This window comes from Stomoxys calcitrans, chromosome 1, assembly GCF_963082655.1.
Source record: "Stomoxys calcitrans chromosome 1, idStoCalc2.1, whole genome shotgun sequence".
NCBI lineage: Eukaryota > Metazoa > Arthropoda > Insecta > Diptera > Muscidae > Stomoxys > Stomoxys calcitrans.
The window spans coordinates 249,408,285-249,414,389 of record NC_081552.1 but is presented as its reverse complement, the minus strand read 5'-3'; positions in this window follow the sequence as shown (position 1 = coordinate 249,414,389).

The following is a 6,105-nucleotide window of genomic DNA, read 5'->3' as shown; positions in this document are numbered from 1 at the left end:
TTATGTTTACTCGTTTTTATTATAATATACACAAATCTCAGGAAGTGGAAAAAGATAAATATTTTTCCTTTGTTTAGTAGTGTGTGGCCATAGACCAGAGATGACAACTCCCCCACATAAACGCACTTTATAACAAAAACTAGTAAAAAGGCGTTAAGTTCGGCCAGGCCGAACTTTGGATGCCCACCACCTCGTGTATATATGTAAGCCACCTTTCATCAAAATCCGGTGAAAATTGCATACCTTATGTCCCATAGCAGTTATATCGAAATAGAATCCGATTTGGTCCAAATACTAACAACTACAAGTCATTGTTCAATTGTGTATAACACAATATTGGTCTTTTTAGTAGCTATATCTAAAAATAAACCGATCTGAACCATATACAACATGGATGTCGAAAAGCCTAACATAAGTCAATGTGTCAAATTTCAGTTAAATGGGATTATAAATGCCCAAGGCTTTAAATCGAGATATCGATCTATATGGCAGCTATATGCAAATCTTCATTGATCTAGAGCAAATTGCAGAAATATGTGGAGGGGCTTAATTTAACTCTCTGTCCCAAATTTCGGCAACATCGGACAATAAATGCGCCTTTTATGGGCCCAAATCATTAAATCGAGAGATCGGTCTATATGGCAGCTATATCCAAATCTGGAACGATTTGTGTGAAATTGAAGAAGGATGTCGAAAGGCCTAATACGACTCACTGTCTCAAATTTCGGCGACATCGGGCAATAACTGCACTTTTTATGGCCCACAAACCTAAATCCTTCGGTCAATATGGCAGCTATATCCAAATCTGGACCGATCTGTGTGAAATTGAAGAAGGATGTCGAAGGGCCTAACACAACTCACTGTCCCAAATTTCAGAAAAATTGGATAATAAATGTGGTTTTTATGAGCCTAAGACCCTAAATAGGAGGATCGGTCTATATGGCAGCTATATCAAAATCTGTACCGATCTGAGCCAAATTGACAAAGGATGACGAAAGGCCTAACACAATTCTCTGTCCCAAATTTCAGCGGAATCGGATAATAAATGTGGCTTTCATTGGCCTAAGGCCCTTAATCGGCGGATCGATCTATATGGCAGCTATATCCAAATCTGTACCGATCTGAGCCAAATTGACGAAGGATGACGAAATGCCTAACGCAACTCACTGTCCCAAATTTTAGCCAAATCGGATAAGAATTGTGCACTCTAGGGTCTTAGGCCAATAAAAGCCACATTTATTATCCGATTTTGCTGAAATTTGGGACAGTGAGTTGTGTTTTGCCCTTCGGCATCCTCCGTCAATTTGGCTCAGATCGGTTCAGATTTGGATATAGCTGCCATATAGACCGATCCTCCGATTTAGGGTCTTAGGCCTATAAAAGCCACATTTATTATCCGATTTCGCCGAAATTGCGAATAAAGAGTTGTCTTAGGCCCTTCGATATCCCTCTTTAATTTGGCCAAGATCGGTTCAGATTTGGATATAGCTGCCATATAGACCGATTTCTCGATTTAAGGTTTTGGGCCCATAAAAGGCGCATTTTTTCTCCGATGTCAATGAAATTTGGGACAGCAAGTAAAGTTAAGCCCCTCGACATACTTCTGCAATATGGCACATATCGGTCCAGATTTGAATATAGCTGCCATGTAGACCGATATCTCGGTTTAAAGTCTTGCGCCCATAATATACGCATTTATAATCCGATTTCACTGACATTTTTTACAGTGACTTATGTAAGGCTTTTCGACTTCCGTTTCGTATATGGTTTAGATCGGTTTAATTTTAGATATAGCTACTAAAAAGATCAATATTTTGTTATACACAATCGAAGAATGATCTGTACTTATTGGATTTGGTTCAAAGCGGAACATTTTTCGATATAGCTGCTATGGGGCATAAGGTATGAATTTATCACCGGATTTTAACGAAAGGTGTTGTACATAAATACACGAGGTGTTGGGTATCCAAAGCTCGGCGCGGCCGAACTTAACGCTTTTTTACTTGTTATACCATTCACCATAGGATGGGGGTATACTAATTTCGTCATTCTGTTTGTAAAACCTAGAAATTTGCGTCTGAGACCCCATAAAGTACATCTATTCTTGATAGTCATGTCATTTTAAGTTTATCTTGCCATGTCCGTCCGTCTGTCCGTCCGTCCGTCTGTTTCTCGAAAGCACGCAATCTTTCGAAGGAGTAAAGCTAGCCGCTTGAAATTTTGCACAAATAATTTTTATTAGTGTGGTCGGTTGGGATTGTAAATGGGCCAAATCGTCCGATTGGAATGAAATTCTGCACAACATGTTCTGTTATGATATCCAACAACTGTGCGAAGTATGGTCCATAACCTGATATAGTTGCCATATTAACCGATCTTGGGTCTTGAATTCTTGAGCCTCTAGAGGTCGCAATTCCTATCCGAATGAAATGAAAAACACAACGTGTTTTGTGATGACATACAACAACTGTGTCAAGTATGGTTCAAATCGGTCCATAACCTGATATAGCTGCCGCATAAACCGATCTTGGGTCTTGACTTCTTGAGCCTCTAGAAGGCGCACTTCTTATCCGATTTGGCTGTTATTTTGCATGAGGTGCTTTGGTATGACTTCCAATATCTGTTATAAGTGTGGCGGAAATCGGTACATAACCTGATATAGCTGCCATATAAACCGATCTTGGGTCTTGACTTCTTGAGCCTCTAGAGGGTGCAATTCTCGTCCGATTTGACTGAAAGTTCGCACGTAATGTTCTGATATCGCTTTTAACAACGCTTTTAACAAATCGGTTCATTATCTGGTATAGCTGTCATATAAACCGATCTTTGATCTTGACTTCTTGAGCCAATAGAGCGCGGAATTCTCATCCGATTTGGCATAAATTTTGCATGAGGTGATGACTTCCAATAATTGTGATGATGTGATGACTTCCAATAATTGTGCTAAGTATGGCGCAAATCGGTTTAAAACCTGATATAGCTGCCATATAAATCGATCTTGGGTCTTGACTTTTTGAGCCTCTAGAGGGCGCAGTTCTTATCCGATTTGAATGAAATTTTATACAACGTGTTTTGTTATGACTTCCAACAACTGAGCCAAGTATGGTTCAAATCGGTCCATAACCTGATATAGCTGCCATATAAACCGATCTTGGATCTTGACTTCTTGAGCCTCTAGAGGTCGCAATTATTATTCGATTTGGCTGAAATTTTGCATGGCGTATTTTATTATGACTTTCAACAACTGTGCAAAAATAGGGTTCAAATCCGATCATAACCTGATATAGCTGCCATATAAACCGATCTTGGGTCTTGACTTCTTGAGCCTGTAAAGGGCGCAATTCTTATCCGATTGGAATGAAATTTTGCACGACATGTTTCCTTATGACTTCCAACAACTGAGACTTTAGACGAAACCGGGAGATCGGTTTATGTGGAGGCCACCGTAGCGCAGAGGTTTGCACGTCTGCCTGAAAGCCTGGGTTCGAATCCTGGCGAGACCACCAGAGAAAATTTTCATCGGTGGTTTTCCTCCCTCCTAATGCTGGCAACATTTGTGATGTACTATGCCATGTAAAACTTCTTTCCAAAGAGGTGTCGCAATGCGGCACGCCATTCGGACTCGGCCGAAAAAAAGGAGGCCCCTTATCATTGAGTTTAAACTTTAATTGAACTGCACTCATTGATATGAGATAAGTATCCCCTGTTGCTTAATGGAATGTTCATGTATCAAAATTTCGACACGCCGGAACTTAGTGCCTTTTTACTTGTTTATACTATTTTTTGTAACCATTTATTCTATATCATCTCCGCCAAAGATTTTGGCTGCTTCATATCATCTTTTTGGTCTTCTTACCTAATCTTATCGTCAATGGCTAGCTACTGACGTCATTTCTATGCAAACAACCCCCTCTATATATTTATTTGTGTGATTTAAAAAATAATAGGGAAATTACGTTAAGGTTAATTGAATATGTTAAACTTGAACAATTTTTTCTAAATTAGATTTTTTGTATGCCCTGAAGGGACTCGACTAAAATGAAAAATGTTCCAAAATTCTTAATACAGACATACACGAATGTTAAGCGAAACGCAAGCACATGTTCACAGCATTGAAATTGTTTCCTTTCCTGCTCTTGCCCCCTGACACACTTCTGTTTATTCTATTAACTAGTCAAAATTATGGGACACTTACATGCATCATCACACATGAGTTCCATGTTTTAGTTTTCGTTTTCGTTTTTGGCAAAAAAACTGAACCATCCCTGGCAAGTGGTTAAGTGTAGTGATGCTTTGGATGGGTTACAAGATAAAATTTTCATATTTGATGCTTACTTTTAAATTTTTTTGGAAATATTCAAGTGGCTCGTCTCTGCTTGAAAGCACTGCAGCATCATGAAGAGAATGACACCTCATATCCATTGGTGTGGCAACAAACACTGTGTGCCAGCACATCCTTTAATGGAGAGTGCTTTCATTTCACTTTCCCCTTTCGGTTCCGCTCTGACTGTCTGTCTCCCGGGGAACAACCCACTATCCGAGTGAAAGTGTTAGAACATTGAGTTTTGAGTTTAGAAAGAGAGTCCTTCGTCATGCCCGACCAGCACTGCATCCCAACATGGCTGGTTGCTTTCACAAATCCTTTTATTTCAGCTTTCCCCCCCTACTCACCACTAACATGCTCTGGTTTTGGCATCACTTCATTTATTTTAAGTGAAATTTGAATCACTTGCTCGCCGGATCGTGTGGTCTTGGTGCTAATTTGCATAAAAAATTCCATGTATTTAGCAAACACTTCAGGCTTTTATTGCGCGCTGCATATTTTGCAGCTCACACTAATTGGATGAGGGGGTTTCTTGTGCATGCTTCATAGTTGCTTTTATGTTTTGTATTATTTCAATATTTAATTACAACATTTTTGTATTTGAAGAGCATGTGAAGAGCATGTGAAGAGTACTGTACAGGATTTGGTTTGCTGTAATCGCACATAGATTTTTTTAATAAAATACAATCAACGTGGAAAAGAGAGGAAATCAAATATTTTTTGGATACAAATAGCGTAAAAATGTTTTCATAGAATATGTATATGAAAATAGATTTGTAAAGCACGTTTTGTTAAAATAGCGCAAGGGATTATATTGGGTTGCCCAAAAAGTAATTGCGGATTTTTTAAAAGAAAGTAAATGCATTTTTAATAAAACTTAGAATGAACTTTAATCAAATATATAATTGCCATTTTGTTCGATAACCTTTTGCCATCTTCCTGGCAAATTTACTATTCCACGCTCATAGAACTTCTGGCCTTTATCTGCAAAAAACTGAACCAAGTGCGATTTTATAGCCTCATCATTGCCGAAAGTTTTACCATTTAAGGAGTTCTGCAAAGATCGAAATAAATGGTAGTCTGTTGGTGCAAGGTCAGGGCAATATGGTGGATGCATCAAAAGTTCCCAGCCAAGCTCACTCAGTTTTTGGCGAGTGACCAAAGATGTGTGCGGTCTAGCGTTGTCCTAGTGGAATATGACACCTTTACGATTGACCAATTCTGGTCGCTTCTCCTTGATGGCTGTGTTTAATTTGTCCAATTGTTGACAGTAAACATCCGAATTAATCGTTTGGTTCCTTGGAAGCAGCTCAAAATATACCACACCCTTCCAATCCCACCAAACAGACAGCATAACCTTCTTTTGGTGGATATCAGCCTTTGAAGTGGTTTGAGCTGGTTCACCATGCTTGGACCATGATCCTTTTCGACTAACGTTGTTGTAAACAATCCATTTTTCATCTCCAGTTATGATTCGTTTTAAAAACGGATCGAATTCATTGCGTTTAAGGTGCATAGCATATCACAAGCGTTGATTCGGTTTAAATGAATTTCTTTCAATACATGTGGTACCCAAATATCAAGCTTTTTCACCAGTCCAAGACTTTTTATGTGATAATGAACGGTTGATTTTGGTCTATTTAACTTGTCTCATATCTCACGCTCAGTTACATGACGATCCAAATCGATTAATGCTTTGATTTGGTCATCATCAACTTCATTTGGCCTACCGAAAAATCCGCAATTACTTTTTTTGGCAACCCAATAAATAAACCAAGTAA